The sequence below is a fragment of the Scyliorhinus torazame genome, chromosome 7 (genome assembly GCF_047496885.1).
Source record: "Scyliorhinus torazame isolate Kashiwa2021f chromosome 7, sScyTor2.1, whole genome shotgun sequence".
In the NCBI taxonomy this organism is placed as follows: domain Eukaryota; kingdom Metazoa; phylum Chordata; class Chondrichthyes; order Carcharhiniformes; family Scyliorhinidae; genus Scyliorhinus; species Scyliorhinus torazame.
The window spans coordinates 173,488,714-173,507,866 of NC_092713.1; positions in this window are offsets into that span (position 1 = coordinate 173,488,714).

Consider the following 19,153-nt stretch of genomic DNA (forward strand, 5'->3'; position numbering starts at 1 on the left):
CACCCGGAGGAAACCCACGCAGACACAGGGAGGACGTGCAGACTCCGCACAGACAGTGACCCAAGCCGGAATCGAATTGGGACCCTGGAGCTGTTAAGCAATTGTGCTATCCACAATGCTACCATGCTGCACTTAAGAGCAAATAAATCTACACTATATCATTTTACCGTAATCCATGTACCTATCCAATAGCTGCTTGAAGGTCCCTAATGTTTCCGAATCAACTACTTCCACAGGCAGTGCATTCCATGCCCCCACTACTCTCTGGGTAAAGAACCTACCTCTGACATCCCCCCTATATCTTCCACTATTCACCTTAAATTTATGTCCCCTTGTAATGGTTTGTTCCACCCGGGGAAAAAGTCTCTGACTGTCTACTCTATCTATTCCCCTGATCATCTTATAAAACTCTATCAAGTCGCCCCTCATCCTTCTCCGTTCTAATGAGAAAAGGCCTAGCACCCTCAACCTTTCCTTGTACGACCTACTCTCCATTCCAGGCAACATCCTGGTAAATCTCCTTTGCACCTTTTCCGAAGCTTCCACATCCTTCCTAAAATGAGGCGACCAGAACTGTACACAGTACTCCAAATGTGGCCTTACCAAAGTTTTGTACAGCTGCATCATCACCTCACGGCTCTAAAATTCAATCCCTCTGTTAATGAACGCTAGCACACCATAGGCCTTCTTCACAGCTCTATCCACTTGAGTGGCAACTTTCAAAGATGTATGAACATAGACCCCAAGATCTCTCTGCTCCTCCACATTGCCAAGAACTCTACCGTTAACCCTGTATTCCGCATTCATATTTGTCCTTCCAAAATGGACAACCTCACACTTTTCAGGGTTAAACTCCATCTGCCACTTCTCAGCCCAGCTCTGCATCCTATCTATGTCTCTTTGCAGCCGACATCAGCCTTCCTCACTATTCACAACTCCACCAATCTTCGTATCGTCTGCAAATTTACTGACCCACCCTTCAACTCCCTCATCCAAGTCATTAATGAAAATCACAAACAGCAGAGGACCCAGAACTGATCCCTGCGGTATGCCACTGGTAACTGGGATCCAGGCTGAATATTTGCCATCCACCACCACTCTCTGACTTCTATCGGTTAGCCAGTTCGTTATCCAGCTGGCCAATTTTCCCACTATCCCATGCCTCCTTACTTTCTACAGAAGCCTACCGTGGGGAACCTTACTAAAATCCATGTACACTACATCCACTGCTTTACCTTCATCCACATGCTTGGTCACCTCCTCAAAGAATTCAATAAAACTTGTAAGGCAAGACCTACCCCGCACAAATCCGTGCTGACTATCCCTAATCAAGCAGTGTCTTTCCAGATGCTCAGAAATCCTATCCTTCAGTACCCTTTCCATGACTTTGCCTACCACCGAAGTAAGACTAAATGGCCTGTAATTCCCAGGGTTATCCCTAGTCCCTTTTTTGAACAGGGGCACGACATTCGCCACTCTCCAATCCCCTAGTACCACCCCTGTTGACAGTGAGGACGAAAAGATCTTTGCCAACGGCTCTGCAATTTAATCTCTTGCTTCCCATAGAATCCTTGGATATATCCCGTCAGGCCCGGGGGACTTGTCTATCCTCAAGTTTTTCAAAATGCCCAACACATCTTCCTTCCTAACAAGTATTTCCTCGAGCTTACCAGTCTGTTTCACACTGTCCTCTCCAACAATATGGCCCCTCTCATTTGTAAATACAGAAGAAAAGTACTCGTTCAAGACCTCTCCTATCTCTTCAGACTCAATACACAATCTCCCGCTACTGTCCTTGATCGGACCTACCCTCGCTCTAGTCATTCTCATATTTCTCACATATGTGTAAAAGGCCTTGGGGTTTTCCTTGATCCTTCCCGCCAAAGATTATTCATGCCCTCTCTTAGCTCTCCTAATCCCTTTCTTCAGTTCCCTCCTGGCTATCTTGTATCCCTCCAATGGCCTGTCTAAACCTTGTTTCCTCAGCCTTACATAAGTCTCCTTTTTCCTCTTAACAAGACATTCAACCTCTCTTGTCAACCATGGTTCCCTTACTCGACCATCTCGTCCCTGCCTGACAGGGACATACATATCAAGGACACGTAGTACCTGTTCCTTGAACAAGTTCCACATTTCACTTGTGTCCTTCCCTGACAGCCTATGTTCCCAACTTATGCACTTCAATTCTTGTCTGACAACATCGTATTTACCCTTCCCCCAATTGTAAACCTTGCCCTGTTGCACGCACCTATCCCTCTCCATTACTAAAGTGAAAGTCACAGAATTGTGGTCACTATCTCCAAAATGCTCCCCCACTAACAAATCTATCACTTGCCCTGGTTCATTACCAAGTACTAAATCCAATATTGCCCCTCCTCTGGTCGGACAATCTACATACTGTGTTAGAAAAGCTTCCTGGACACACTGCACAAACACCACCCCATCCAAACTATTTGATCTAAAGAGTTTCCACTCAATGTTTGGGAAGTTAAAGTCACCCATGACTACTACCCTGTGACTTCTGCACCTTTCCAAAATCTGTTTCCCAATCTGTTCCTCCACATCGTAGCAAGCGTTGAATTAAGACTTACGGGCTTTCGGCAATCACTGCACCGGTCACGGTCAATGTTGGTTTGTGTTGCTGGGTGACCCGGGCAGGAAGAAGAGGTGAAGAGAGAGCGATTTGAACTTGGGGCTCAACTCTTATAGTCCCCAGGGGCTTCCTGCCTTTCGGGGCGGACCCTGTACCTGGTCCCAAGTAATTGGACTTCGTCCCAATCGCTTGGTTCGATTTTCTCCAATACTGGAGCGGTTCCCTGATCGATGGGCGGTCTCGAGGTGCTTGTTCACCTCCTTTGTGTTGGCTCCTGCTGGCGCCGAGGAGTCTGGCTTTGCTTTGTGTGTCCAAAATGTTATTTATTGTTCCCGGGGATTGCTCATCAGTATGCAGATGGCTGCTACTTTGTTATGCTGATGGTCGCTGGTATCCATGTTGTCTGGCCTTTGCAGAGGTAAAGACACAGCAAACCTGCAGCTGCTGGTTTCTGTCTATGTTGGCTGACTTTCCCATCAGCCTTTGCCGTTCACCATTTTATTTTATTTTAAAAAAAATATATTTATTAAAGTTTTTTAACACAATTTTTCTCCCTTACAAACAATAACCCCCCCCCCCCTCGTAACAAAAAAAAACGAGAAATTGTCGCTTCCGACATTGCCGGGGGCAGGGTCCCCTCCTCTCTTGCCTCATTAAAGGTCCTCACCAGTAGCGGGGCCAACAGGTCTGCGTACTTCCTGTAGAACTCCACCGGGAATCCATCCGGTCCCGGGGCCTTCCCCGCCTGCATGCTCCCCAAACCCTTGCTCAGCTCCTCCAACCCAATTGGTGCCCCCAAACCAGCCACCTCTTGCTCCTCCACCCTCGGGAATCTCAGCTGATCTAGGAATCGTCTCATCCCCTCTTCCCCCGCTGTGGGCTGGGATCTGTACAGCTCTTCATAAAAGGCCTTGAATATCTCGTTTATTTTCGTCGCACTCCGAACCGTGGCTCCCCTTCCATCTTTGACTCCCCTATTTCCCTTGCTGCCATCCTCTTACGGAGCTGGTGTGCCAGCATCCGACTAGCCTTTTCCCCATACTCGTAGGTCGCCCCCTGCGTTTTCCTCCACTGTGCCTCCGCCTTCCCTGTGGTCAACAGGTCAAACTCCGTCTGGAGCCGTCGTCTTTCCCCAAGTAATCTCTGCGTATCTCCTGTCCACTCTCAAAATCTCCCCCACTAACCTCTCCCTTTCCATACCCTCTGTCTTCTCCCTATGAGTCCTAATGGAAATTAGCTCTCCCCTGATCACCGCCTTCAACGCCTCCCATTCCAACCCCACCCGCACCTCCCCGTTGTCGTTGGCCTCCAAGTACCTTTCGATACACCCCCTCACCTTCCCACACACCACCTCGTCCGCCAGCAGTCCCACATCCAGCCGCCACAACGGGCGTTGGTCCCTCTCCTCTCCCAGCTCCAGTTCCACCCAGTGCGGGGCATGGTCCGAAACGGCTATAGCCGAATACTCCGTCCCTTCCACCCTCGGGATGAGCGCCCTACTCAGAACAAAGAAATCTATCCGGGAGTAGGCTTTGTGTACATGGGAGAAGAAAGAAAATTCCCTGGCCTGCGGCCTTGCAAACCGCCATGGGTCCACTCCCCCCATCTGATCCATAAATCCCCTAAGTACCTTGGCCACCGCCGGCCTCTTTCCAGTCCTTGATTTCGAGCGGTCCAGTGCTGGATCCAACACTGTACTGAAGTCCCCTCCCATTATCAGACCTCCTATCTCCAGGTCCGGAATGCGCCCCAACATGCGCTTCATGAATCCTGCATCATCCCAGTTCGGGGCATATACGTTTACCAACACCATCCACGTCCCTTGCAGCCTACCGCTCACCATTACATCTCGCCCTCCATTGTCCGCTACAATAGTCTTGGCCTCAAATGACACCCGCTTTCCCACCAATATTACCACCCCTCTATTCTTCGCGTCCAGTCCCGAGTGGAATACCTGTCCTACTCATCCCTTTCTTAGCCTGACCTGGTCCCCCAACTTCAGATGTGTCTCTTGGAGCATGGCCACGTCCGCCTTCAGTCCCTTTAAGTGCGCGAACACTCGAGCCCTCTTCACCGGCCCATTCAGGCCCCTCACATTCCACTTTATCAGCCGGATTGGAGGGGCTCTCACCCCCCTCCCCCCCCACGCCCCGCCGACTAGCCATCTCCTTTTCTGGGCCAGTCCCGTGTCCACGCCTCCCTCACCCTCCAGTCCCCCAGAGGGGGGACCCCCGTCCCGCCCACCTCTTCTATGTCCTATTCCCTTTCGGCCAGTACAGCAGCAACCCTTTCCACCCCCTCCCCTCCCCCCGCTCGACCCCTGTCTAGCTTTTTTGCTCCCCCCATGTCACTCCCGTAAGTCAGCTGACGCCTGCTGACCCCGGCTTCCCCCGCCGTCCCATTGACCTCCCCGCGTGGGAGTCTCCCAATTCATATGCATTCCTTCATTCCCCTTCCCGCCTTTCTTCCCGCGCGCGGGAAAAAAACCCGTGCTTTCCAAAGCCCGCTCCGCCCCCTCTGGCGCAGCTCCTGTCACAGCCTTGTCTCTCTCCCCCAGCCCATGTAACATTTCCTGCGCGTGATTGACCCCCTATATACAACAACCATCACACATCAAACCCCAAAACATCCCCTACCCTCACAAACCCTCAGTTAGAGTCCAACTTTTTGGCTTGTACCAAGGTCCACGCCTCTTCAGGCGTTTCGAAGTAATAGTGTTGGCCCTTGTATGTGACCCACAGTCGCACTGGCTGCAGCATTCCGAATTTCACTTCTTTCCGGTACAACGCCGATTTGGCCCAGTTGAAACCCACTCTCCGCTTTGCAACCTCCGTGCTCCAGTCCGGGTATATTCGGATCTCTGCATTGTCCCACTTACTGCTCCGCTCCTTCTTGGCCCATCTCAGGACCCACTCTCTGTCCGTGAACCGGTGGAACCTCACCACCATCGCCCTTGGCGGCTCATTTCCCTGGGGCTTCCTCGCCAGCACCCGGTGTGCCCCGTCCAACTCCAGCGGCCTCGAAGGGGCCTTCGTGCCCATCACCGTCTCGAGCATCGTGCTCGCATATGCCCCGGCATCAGCCCCCTCCACTCCCTCAGGGAGACCCAGGATTCGCAGATTCTTTCTCCTCGACCTGTTCTCCAGGTCTTCGAGTCTTCCCGCCCACCTCTTGTGTAGCGCCTCGTTCTGCTCCACTCTCACCGCCAGGCCCACGAGCTCATCCTCGTTCTGACTGACTCTTTTCTGTACCTCCTGGATCTTAGCTTTGTGGGCCTTCTGCATGATCCCAAGTCCTTCAATTGCCGAAAGCATAGGCGCCAACATCTCTTTGCGCATCTCCTCGCGCTGCTCCTCGAAGCAGCGCTTGATGAACTCCTGCAGCTCCCCTTTGTCCCTGGCTGCCGCCATTTTGTTTTCTTTCCCTCGCTTCTCCCATTGCTCCAGTGCCGCTCCTTTGGCCGTTACACTTCTGGTCCGTTTCATAGAAGTTGGCAGTGTTTGCTTCACCTCACCAGTATGCCCCAAAAAGTCTATGGAAACTCCTGAAAATGGTCTGAGAGTCAGTTCCAGACGGGAGCTGCCGAATGCGCGACCTACTCCTCCATGGCCGCCACCAGAAGCCTCGTCCTCGCCTCTTCAATGGCCTTGGTAGATCCTTTCACAGTTGTTCCCTCTGCTGCTAGAATTCACCTTTGATAGAGTCAAGTCAGATTGCAGCTTTAAGCTTGCCCTTCCCCCGCCTGCATGCTGGAAGAGGCCTCTGTCTATTGCTGCAGATCAAGCCAAATCCTTCACTGTTTCTGCCGGATCTGGCAGCCAAAAGACACAACATTCCTGGGGGACACCGTCAGGGGAATGCTGCAGTCTTCTTCCCACACCTGGAAATGTCAAACAAATGCCGTGGGGGCCCTGTAAAAGAGCCCAAAAGTCCGTTCCAAGCGGGAGCTGCCGAATATGCGACCTAGCTCTGTATAGCCACACCCGGAAGTCCCGTTCACCATTTTAAATCGGGAGTTGGGCAATTTAGGTGGCTACACGCCCTCCTTGTGATCCTAACGCGAAGCGTGAAGGATCACATAACTACGTTGCTTTCCATTCCCTGACCCGGTGAGCACTTCCTTCATGGCCTCACACTGACCATAACTATGCAAAAAAATTTTAACTGGCAATTCTAAGGGGCGCTATGTCAAACAGGGACATGCATTACAAAACAAAAAAATGGGAACCTCTAACTATTCTTAATCCACTACACTCACTTAAACATTTCATCACTCTAACTTCCTCAACCATACAAACAAAATCATAGCAGTTTATACACATTGTTCCTGGCTTGGCAGTCAAGCTCAGGATCGTACAATTTGCTCATGAACATTTCTTTACATTTCTTTATTTACAATAAAACCGCAAATGAATGCTCGTTATTATAGATCGCGGGGGTCGGGGGTCTGGTCGTATCTGAAGATAGGGGATCTGATTCTATACCGGGGTTCGAGCGCGGTAGGCTCTCCTTCTCCATTTTCTTAGACGCATACTCTGCACGATGCAGCAGAGTATCGCCAATACCAGTAAGGGTTCTATTACATAGGACAGGGTTTAAACACCTGGCACGCCAAGATGATGTGGTGTCGCTGGTGACTGGGCTCTGGGTACTGTGGGGAAGCGAAACATTAACGGCTGGGGGGGGGCTTGAGGTCATGGGGTTCGCGTTCACTCGCAACCAAATGTCCATTATCATGAGGGTGATCCATGTGGAGGAAGTCCTCTCTTTTCTTTTCTTCTCCGGTCCTGGAGCTTCTGGCGTTCTGTGGAAACAAGCATAGTGTCGGTAACTATCTTGGTGTAACATCTCGTACGATCGTCTGTCTGTCCTTTAGTGCCAATTACTCCCTTTATAATTGGTCACTATGTGTGACTCCCTCATTTTTTTTCTTTCAAAAAACGAATTTTAGGACAAGACATACTGTCAAATAATGAACCAGTGCGAGCCATCTCGCAGACTGTGTGATTTACCATCCAAATGTTTCAGGATGTAAATAGCATGTGTTTGGCAACCTAAGGGTTACCTGAAACAAAACAAAACTTTTTGAACTAAAATTTCCAAAATGAGGTGCGTATGGGCCGTGAAGGGTAAGAGTTGGATGGAGTCCCCGGGTAGGACGGCTACCAATGCCGTGTCTCCCCTACCCGAGCGTAGTTGACCAGAGGGGGGGGTTCCCAGGCAGGGCAGGTCCCAAGCCGTTTCTCCACTGCCTGAGCAACCGACAAGAACGGGCAAAAAATGTAGTCATCATGGGGGGTTGCCGTATTGGTTCTTCCTCGAGCCAGAAGGGCAGTTACGAACAGGGGTCTGTGTTTCAGTTGACAGACGAGTTCCGCTGAACTGGCGTCTGGGACCTTTACAAGTCTCTGCAGACAAACTAGTTCCTCTGAACTAGCGTCTGGCCAATAGCGAGTCTCTGTGGGCAAGTCCTCAGAGGTTTCTGCTGAAAGGGCGTGGGGCCGAGGACATTTGTTTTCGGTCTGACAAACAACATTTAACAAACTTACAAACAACATAAAACATGCTGCAGGTTCCATCAGAAAGGACACCGTTTCTCCCAAGCGGTTCCTTTAAAACATCATCTGGACACCTCAGTTATCGGTTGCGAACAGGGTCGCAAAGGGGTTCTGCTTTTGGGAGTCAGACTCAAGGTCGTCATCTTCTCCCGGATGCCAAACTCTTGAATATATTAAGGTTGATAGGGCTGCATGGTGTGATTTGGGGTCGCTCTCGTCGTTTCGGACGAGTCTGAACGAGTTGTCTCTGTGCCAATAGTTGGTGTCTAGTTGTGTGGGGACGGAATCGGGGTCGTCATGGTAGTTCGGTGGTGGGGTTTGTTTAGGAAAGTGATCATGAAGGGATCACTCGGATCGTAGTCGGATTCGCTGGGTGTGGGTCCTGTTGCATGGGGATAGTAGGGAGGCGTGCTGTGGCTATCGTCCGAGTCACAGTCACTGTCTCTGCTGCTGCAGTCTGTGGGCGTTCCGGGGCGGAGTGTGTATTTCGGGGGTGGAGTCGAGGTCGAGTCCATGGCTGGGCTGGACGTGTTGGGGAAGGGTAGGGTTACGTTAGCTGTGGGCGGGGCGTGGTGTGCTGCGTCGAGCATTACGTGGTGTGAGTGGTTAGACTGTGTTCCATATGCCTTCAGCTGGTTGATATGGAACCAAGCAGTTTTACCGTTGGGATACTTTATCTTGTATACGGAAGGGCTTACTTTGTCCGCAATGGAGTACGGACCCGAGTACTTTGGTGACAGGAATGTGCTGGGGTTGTATATGAAGAGCATGGCTTGTTGTCCTATACTGTACTCAGTTGCATGCACTGCCTTGTCGAAATAAGCCTTGCTCTGTTTCTTTCGTGTGCCCAATTTCACTGCGGCTGCTAGCTGAGCCGTTTTAACATTATTCACTAATTGCTCTACTGCTTTCTCGTGTGTGAGGGCCGTCACCTCGGGGCTGGGCAAGTCTAAACCTAATAAAAATTCTGTGCCTTTCATGGGGCGTCCGGTCATGAGTGTGTGGGGTGTAACCTGTGGAAGTTGAAATTGTATTACGCAAGAACATCAGCGCAAAAGGGAGGACTGAGTCCCAAGTGGTGTTGTTCTGCTGGACCATTTTTCTGAGGGTGGATTTTAGGGTCCGATTCATGCGCTCCACGATACCACTCGACTGTGGGTGGTATGCGATGTGGAATTTTTGGGTGGTGCCAAATATTGTGAGGATGTTCTGCATGACACGTCCCGTAAAACGGGAGCCTTGGTCGGATTCAATGCTGCGGGGGAGTCCCCATCTTGTAAAGATGTGGTGGGTCAAAATCTTGGCTGTGGTTTTTGCAGTGTTTGTTCGGGCTGGGAATGCTTCCATCCATTTTGTAAACGTGTCTATCACCACGAGTACATATTTATAACCATTCCTGCAAGGGGGCAATGGTCCTATAAAATCAATCTGGAGGTTAGTCCAGGGGCCATTAACAGGGCGGGTGTGGCTAAGCTCAGCCTTTTCGGCATATCTGTCCGGATTATTCTGGGCACAGATAAGACAATTCTCGATGTAGTGATTAACATTGTCCTTTAATTCGGCCACCAACAAAGCTGCTTGAGGTGAGCTGTAGTGGGATCGATTCCCTGATGTCTATGACCGTCATGGAATAAACAAATCAGTTGATTCCTGTCCTGTACAGGAACCACATAAAGGGTGTCTTTTAACACCACACCGTCATGTGTGGTCAGTCCATTTCTAAACCTCTCATAGGGTGCTGGATAGTTTCCTTTTACAATCTCCCTGAGATTGCTGTCCTGCTTCTGGGCTGGGGAAGGAATCTGGGTGTTCCACTATATATGCTTCTGGGCCTCCACTAGATCCTTGATCTTTGTCTGCGAGACCTGAACTGCATTCACTGGTGCGCTTTCGGGGGGTGTCAAAAAGTATCCGTGCCTGGAACCTGCTTTAGCCAGTGCGTCGGCTTTCACATTTCCAGGGGGGGAGGAACGATGATGACTTCGGACTTTGACTGTCCCAAAAGTCCTGTTCTGTGCTCTCTCTAAAATGTGACGGAGCAATGGGGCTGAGGGGAGGGGTTTTCCGTCTGCGGAAAAAAATCCTCTTGCTTTCCACAGGGGCAGGAATTCCGTGAGGCTGTTGCTGACATAGAGGCTGTCCGAGTATATGTCTGCTGGGCTGCGGAAGGAATCTGGGTGTTCCACTATGTATGCGATGGCCGCAAGCTCTGCTGCCTGCGAGCCTAAGTGGCCTGGAAGTTTTAATGATATTTCTTCTAGGGCGCGTCCCTGCGCGTCCTCAACATAAATACCGCAACCTGTTGTGCGCTTCCCATCCAAGACTGTGGAAGATCTATCCACATAGATCTTTATGGGCTCACACGTGTCTGTGTGCTGGGGGCTCTGGGTTGAACTACCTATCTTTCTGGGGGGTGTTTTCGCAATAAAGGGGCCTGTGTTGTGGTGTGGAGAGATAATTTCACATTCATGGGGGGTTCCGGGATACTGTAAGTTGTCGGCTAAAAAGGTGTGCGTCTTTGTCCGTTTAACAGTGATGTCCCGTCCCTGCAAGAGAAGGGTCCACCTAGCTGCTCTAATCTGGCTTACTGTACCGTCCTGGAGTCGTCCGTCCAATAAAAGTTGGGTGGGGGTGTGTTCGGTGAGAATTGTGATGGGGTTGTGAAAGTGTACAAACTCAGCAATAGCATGATGGGAAAAATAGCCAACTTATGTAACCAAGTGTAGGACAGCTGTGTCAGCTAGTGCCAAGATCAGACCCTGACAAACTAGACAAAGCTAAGAATCCACATAATTGTATCATACAAGGCCAGAAGAGGGAAGATAGTGCCTGACCTTGTTAAAACCTGATAACAAAGCCACGATCTAGGAATGTCCTAATAACACAACTTCCTCATGACCTAGGTCCATCTGCGTCAAGGCATCATGAGGGTAGAGGTGAAAAACAAAATAGGACCACGTCCTCTAAAAACAAACTACTGCAAATAAGCCGAGTCAGGGCCTTTCCATGACAACATGTTTGATCAGAAGTTATGACTGTATTGACATTTTTGAACAAGGTCTGTTTTTGTAAAATGATACAGCTTGTGTATAAATATTGAACGTTTTCTCCATGTCTTTGCGAGCTTGAGAAAGAATGAGCAGGTTTACCTTAACAGCTCTCTCTCTCTCTCTAACCTGTAGCCATCTGCATGCAGACTTTGGTCAATAAAGACAAAGTTATTTATTTCGAAACAGAGTTGTAAAGTTGTTTTTTCTCACAGTCTTGAAGTAGGAAAGATTTTAAAAGACGACAGGGTTCAGTCCGGTAATATACGAAAAATACTGGACTGCCCAAAATACTGCGAGCAAATGCCTCTCACAGGGTGAAAATCCCTGCTCCACAGCATCTAAAATTCTGGAGGCGTAAGATACGGGCCTTAACTGGTCGTGCCGTTCCTGGAGGAGCACGGCCGAAAGGGTGCGGTCTGTGGTCGCTACCTCTATGGCGTAAGGGGAAAGCGGGTCTGGAATTTGTCGTGCGGGGGCTTCTATGAGTGCCTGTTTTAAAGAGTCCACAGCATCCGTATGCTGCGGAAGCCATTCCCAGGGGGCTCCTTTCTTTAGGAGGTCTGAGAGGGGCGCTGCCTTGCTGGCGAAACCGTCAATGTGGTTTTGGCAGTAGCCAACCAGTCCTAAAAACGACCGGAGGGCTGAAACGTTCTGGGGAAGGGGCAATTTATCAATCGAGTCAATCCTTTTATGCTCGATCTCGCGTTTACCATGTGTGATAATTGTTCCCAAATATATCACCTTATCTTCCAAAATCTGGGCCTTTTTGGGGTTGACTTTACAACCGATTGAGTGTACGAGTTCCAGGAGTTCGGACAGAAGCTCAATGTGCTCTGCCTTGGTTTCTATTACCTTTGCGATTTCTCCCTCTGCCTCTTGGGGAAATCCATACTGTTTTTGGGGTCTAGGGTCAGATCCTGTTATTTGTATGGAGCCAGTAATCCGTCCACAGTCGTGCTTGTGGGTCGCGAATGCTGCCCTGTTCTTTTGCAGAACTGCCCTAACCTGCTTGTCCGTGCTAAGCGTGGTCGGGTTGAACCAAAATTCGCCGACTGCGCTAATTTTGTTCGCGTATTCTCCTATGTTGAGCGTTGCGGGGGCTCTTGCGGATTTTGCCATCTTCCAGACACATTGGTTGACTGAATCAAACGAAAGATTGTTGGAATTCATGAAATCGATGCCCAGAATGTGTTCTGCTGTGTGGGGCAGGTCAACTAAAACTACGGGGTGCTTGGTGGTGATGTTGCCGATTTGAATTGGTACAGGGCCTGTGATGTGTCCTTGCTGTGAGTGGCCTGTAAAGCCGCTGAGGGTGATAGTGGCTGTAGTGGGCCACGTGTCTTTTTGAAACAGGGTGGAAGAATTTATTGTGGTGCGGGACCCTCCTGTGTCCCAGAGAAACTCTATGGGCTGTCCCCGAATTTTCGCTGCAACTACCTGTCGTCCGGACCTATCCCAAACGGTGTCGCAGACCCAACTGAGGGAGCCCGTTCACCGTCAGTCCGTTCCAGTCAGGTCAGTCTGATCTGAACGGGCGCTAACACTATGAATGGGCTCTGTCTTCTTCTTACTCAGAGTGCCCGTCTGCTGGGCTCTCTGGTTTTCTAGGGGCATTGCACTCTCTTGCAAAGTGTCCCAACTGTCTGCAGTTGTAACACTCCTGTGACTTGGGTGGGGGGCTATTCTTTCCTTCATTCACCCATGCGGGGTTCTGGTGTGTTGTAACTGCCTGTATATCTGCGGCGGCCTGCTTTTCCTTGGGATTCTTGACTGCGGGTTTGCTTTGTATAGATTGCTCCCAAGCGCGGGACAATCTTTTCACTACCCATTTCTCGTTATGGGCCTCCTCTGAGGGATCATAACTCGCACACACTTTCTGTCCAGTTTCTGTGGCATGGGAGATAAGGGTGCGGGTCCATTTGGCCATGTTGTCTGGGGACAAATGGGCGCGGTCTAAGTCTCCAAAGACTGCTGCAAAGTGGATCCACAGGCGTCCAGCAAACGCTGTGGGGTCCTCGGATTTCTTTTACCTGCATTTGTTGAGGCCATCTACGGGGTCACCCTGGTTATACCCGATCGCATCCAGGATCGCGGTATGCATTTCTGCAAGGGTGCCTCCTCCTACATTCTGTGGGTCGGGAAGGGCTGCTGCTACTGAAGGGTCTAAACTTAAAACTGTGAGCTTTACATGCTCTCGCTCATCCAGGCCGTACATGGTCGCCTGATGCTTGACTGTGGCAAAGAAATGGTGGGGGTCTGAGGTGGGGAGGAACGGTGTGATTTTCTCGCACGCATCCCGTAATTGGGTCACTGTTAAGGGGGTGGAGTATAGAAATTCCGCATCGTCCGATGTGGCTGTGCGGTGGGTGGTGACTGGGTTCATTGGAGCCTGAACCACTCCCCCACCTCTCCGTCTTTTGCTGCCAATTTCCTTCTCAATTCTAAATTCTCCTTTTCTACCTCGCTTACATCGACCTTACTCATTCGATGTATGCCCTCTACTTCTTTCCGGAGCGTCCTAATGACCTCCTCTCTGTGCCTCGCAATTGTGCCAAGCAGGACACAATTGCCATCGGCTTGTGAGCTTTCCCTAAGCTCTTTTTGTGGATCTCGCTCAGGTTCTCCCACCAAGTATGTCCTATACTCCCGGGGCCTGATTCCTCGTTGTCACAGAATTCATTCCAAAGGGGCCATCCTTTCCCTTTGAGATATTTACTGATTTCTTCCTCCCAAATGGGACATTGTCCCACTCTACTGCTGCTGGTCGCTGCAACTGCAAATTCCTCTGGGTTCACAAGGCGCTGCATTGCCTGCATTGCCATCTTTCCTATCCGAATGCTGCTCTGAAAATTTGGGACAGGGGTATTAAGGCGGTGCTGTAAATACGGGTGCGGCTTTCGCTACTTTCCGATATACAAACTCCCGACAGTTTTGTCGCAACAAAATATCTATCAGTTTTACCTTTTCGCCCTGTTAGTTACGCATGCATACACATACTTCCGAATTATGAGTATTGATCAGAACTGCTTGAACGCTTGTGGTTTTCTGTTTCCAATTGGATCTCTAATTCAAATTCTGGGTTCACCCGGAGTGGTGAAGCCACTTCTAGATCGGGTCCCGTCAGATGTCGCCAAATAATGTTGCTAACTTTCTCCTTGGTTCAATTGCTCTGTTTTGTTACCATTGCTCTCGAGTCACCAGGTATCTTTATGATACTGCCACGAGGTTCAAGTCCGAGTAATGATCAATAACCCAATACACCGATTAGTAAGATGTAAATCAAAGCACATTTATTATACACAGTAATCGCTACTCATGCACAAATTCTACGTCTCGTCTAAGCTACTTCTACAACTAACAGGCCTATACTTAACTTCGGACTGGCCCACCAGGTCAGGGGAACAAATGGCCTTTCGTTCGGGTTCTGAGTCTGCGGGATTTGAAGTTGGTACGGATTGGTAGCTAGGAGCGCCTATCTCGTAGCGAGCATTGAATTAAGACTGACTTTGTTCGGTGGTCACTGCACCGGTCACGGTCAATGTTGGTTTGTGTTGCTGGGTGACCTGGGCAGGACGAAGAGGTGAAGAGAGACCGATTTGAACTTGGGGCTTAACTCTTATAGTCCCCAGGGGCTTCCCGCCTTTCGGGGCGGACCCTGTACCTGGCCCCAAGTGATTGGACTTTGTCCCAATCGCTTGGTTCGATTTCTCCAACACTGGAGCGGTTCCCTGATCGATGGGCGGTCTTGAGGTGCTCGTTCACCTCCTATGTGTTGGCTCCTGCTGGCACCGAGGAGTCTGGCTTTGCTTTGTGTGTCCAAAATGTTACTTATTGTTCCCGGGGATTGCTCATCAGTATGCAGATGGCTGCTACATTGTTATGCTGATGGTCGCTGGTATCGATGTTGTCTGGTCTTTGCAGAGGTAAATGCACAGCAAACCTGCAGCTGCTGGTTTCTGCCTGTGTTGGCTGACTTTCCCATCTGCCTTTGCCGTTCACCATTTTAAATCGTGAGTTGGCCAATTTAGGTGGCTACACCTGCCACTTTCTATACTCTCTGTTCTGTAACGTGGTCTGGAAACTTTACTAACCTCTCCTGAGCCCTCGGCTCCTTTAACTAGTTTAAAGTCCCCGTCATTAACCTGCACTTCTACCTTGGATTTCTAATTCTCCACACAACTGAACCCTCCCCCCATTGTTTAGTATAAAGCCCTACCTACAGACCTGGATATGCAATTCGCCAGGAGTCCGGTCCCAGCATGATTCAAATGAAGACTGTCTCATTAGAACAGGTCCCTCCTTCTCCAGTACTGGCATCAATGTCCCATGACCCATTCCTCCCACACCAATCTTTGAGCCACATATTTACCTTCTTAATCTGATTGATCCTATGCCAATTAGCTTGTGGCTCTGGTAGTAACGCAGAGATTATTACCTTTTTGGTTCTACTTTTTAATTTAGCTCCTAGCTGTTCATACTCCCTTAGCAGAACCTCTGTCCATGTTCTATTTATGTCATTATCTCACTCTTTATGACTCCTTAATTACAGCTGTAGTAGTAGGTATTTTACCATGGTTTTTAATAACATTACTGTAACAGAATATAAGATATAACAATTTCTACAATTATCACGTGTGTGTTTTTTAGTGTATATGCGTTTTGGATGCGTCTGTTTGTGTATGAGTGCTTGCATGTTTAGGGAGTGCTGCTCTGTATGAGGGTCAGTACTGAGGGAGTGCTGCTCTGTATGAGGGTCAGTACTGAGGGAGTGCTGCACTGTCGGATTGTCAATACTGAAGGAATGCTGCACTGTTGGAGGGCCAGTACTGAGGGAGTGCTGCACTGTCAGAGGATCAGTACTGAAGGAACACTGCACTTTCAGAGGGCCAGTACTGAGGGAGCACTGCACTGTCAGAGGGTCAGTACTGAAGGAACACTGCACTGTCAGAGGGTCAGTACTGAGGGAATGCCTCACTCTTGGAGGGTCAATACTGAGGGAGTTTCGTATTGTCAGACGGTCAGTACTGAGGGAATTCTGCACCGTCAGAGGGTCAGTAATGAGGCAGTGCCGCAATTTGAGGATCACTACTGAGGGAGTGCTGCACTTTCAGAGGATCATAAGTAGGGAGGTGCTGCACTGTCATATGGTCAGTATTGAGGTAGTGTAGCACTATTGTTTTGACACCCTGGTTAGTGCATGGGAAATTCCAGCCCCACATGACCTGGAGTCACACACAAGTAAATTAACCAATAATCTGTATAAAAATATTCAAAATCTTTGGCCCTTGGCTGTCCAATAATTATAGTCACCAGGTTTGTAGTTTGAACACATTTACTGTTGCTTCACAGTGCCAGGGACCCGGGTTTGATTTCCAGTTTGAATGGCATCAAGGGTTACGTGGAGAAAGCAGGAATATGGCATTGAGATCGAGGGTCAACTATGATTATTCTGAATGGCTGAACTGGTTCGATGGACCGAATGGCCTCCTCATGCTCTGCGTTTCTATGTACAGGAGCTGATATTGAGAGTTTCAGTGTGAGTTTCAGTGGTTTGTGAAATTCTGTGGCCTGTGAAATAAATGGAAATTGCCTCAGAGTAGAATTAATTATGCTGAGCTAAGTTTAGACAAATTAATTGAGATTTTGTCCAGCTGTCAGCACTGATAGAAATCAGGAATCGCCAAGGGACTGTTTCTCTGGAGCCTGTCCATCAACTGGCTTTCGTATGGATCAAATAAAGACTGTGAATGGCAGAACTGTGCTGGCATTACAGTCCTGGGAGCAGCAGCTGTTAGATTGGACCTCAGGACCACTGGTAAGGCTGGCAGGGGTCGAGGGATTTGGCTGTGTGTGTTTAGGGGGAGGAGGGGGGAATGGGTGGGAGAGGGGACGTGGGGGGATTCCTGGGCAATGGCCCAGGCTCTTTGATGCTGAAATAGCCCAGAAACACACAAGGTTACATCTTTCACAGTTCCCCAGAAACATTTTGAAGATTCATTCAGAAAAGGGAAGACACTAACTAACTGGAACAGACTGCTATCGGTTATGACACCCTGGGCTGGTGCGCGGTCAATTCCAGCCCCACAGGCCCCGGGGTCCCAACACAAGTGGATTAACCAATCATTTATATCAAAATTCCCAAAATCTTTGGCCCTTGGCTGCCCAATAATTTACAGGCACCAGGGTTTGTAAGTTGAAACACATCACTGGTTATTTATAACAGAAAGAAAGATGCAGAGATTTCAGCTGGATAACAAGCAAACTATCCTGCTACCCCTTTTAACTGTCCTCTACCCTTTTTTGAGTGAAGCTTCAATGGGTTTCTGGGGAACTGACAAAGATGTAATCTTGTCTGTTTCTGGGCTAAACTCAGCGTCAGAGAGAGTCTGGGCCACTGCCCAGGAAACCCCCCACCCCCTCTGCCTACACACATGACAGACAAATAAAGGGGTGGAAAGGGGTAAAATAATAACAATTTAGATAAAAGCACAAACGTCCTTGCATTCGATGATGAGTTCTTTGCAGCAGGTTTTCTTCCCAGCATGCTGATTTATCGAAATACTGGTGTATAGTTGATGATGGTCTTCTTGCAAAACATTCATTCAGTACTCACAGGCAATAGGATTTCTTCTGGAGGCACACTTTAGCCTTTACTAAACTGGATCTTCAACTCGAAGCATCACCTTCAGGCCTGTTTCTTCCTTGAGACCCTTTGTCTCACTTAAAACTTGGCTCCCCACCTATGGGTTGACTTCAAGCCTTTGCAGTTCCAAAGGAATGGCACCCAGAGGGAGAGTTTACGGGATCTTCTTTGGAGAGGCTTTGCAACAGTTTGTCTGGAGAAGATTTAGCTAGATCTTTCACCTCCTCCGTCAGAACCAAAAGTGAAACAAAAAAAAAAAACAGCCTTGGCACTCAAAAGCACCTCAGGGGAAGAATATCCAATCACCTCCTGCTGCCGGGGGCAAGTTAGTCTTTTCAGCTCATTCATTGGCCAGCAGCCAAGTCAATCAAATCAAGTCAGCACTGATATCAGCCAGTCTGCAATCACCGGCCTAAAACAGTAGACCCTTCTGGAATCTGCTCATTGTAATTAAAGGCTGTGTTGCCTTAAAGTCACAGGTCCATTAATCTTCCATTGATCAAAATTGTAATCGCAAAAATGAAAGAAAGGGAAATAAGGGAATAAACAGGAAACAAACAGGGTTTAAACATCCTAACATATCAGCCGCTTTCTCCTGTATTGGAAGGTCAAATTGCTGCCTGAAGAAAACTCATTACATTTTTAAAAATTCTCTCATGGAACATGGCCAGGCAAGCATCTATTACCCATCCCATTTGCCCTCGGGATGGTGGTGACAAGCTGCCTTCTTGAACCACTGCAGTCTATGTGGCGTAGGTACATCCACCGTGCTGTTTGGGAGGGTTTTTGACCTTGCGACAATGAAGCAACATTGCTGTCCTCAAACCTACTCTTGGAAAGAGAATTCCAACTATCAACTATCTTCATCTCCATCCTTCATTTCAAATATATCTTCCTCTCCCCTATCAGCATTCTGAAGGGGCCATTCCTCCATTCATCAGTCATCCCCAACAAACCCGCCCCTTCCAAAAAGGAGGCCATTCAATCCTCAAACGTATTCCACCATTCAATGACATCATGGCAAATGGGTGACCCAACTCCAAAAACACCTTCGGCCCATCTCCCTTCGGACAACAAAAACCTCTCAAACTCAGATTAACAATTGATTGAGCACTGATTGCTGTTTGTGGGAAGATTGTTCCAAACTTCAATCACCCTTTGCATGAAGAAGTGATTCCAATTTTACTCCTGAAAGATCTAATTCTTTGGGCTATGTTCGATTCTCGGCTTGGGTCACTGTCTGTGCGGAGTCTGCACGTTCTCCTCGTGTCTGTGTGGGTTTCCTCCGGGTGCTCTGGTTTCCCCCTAC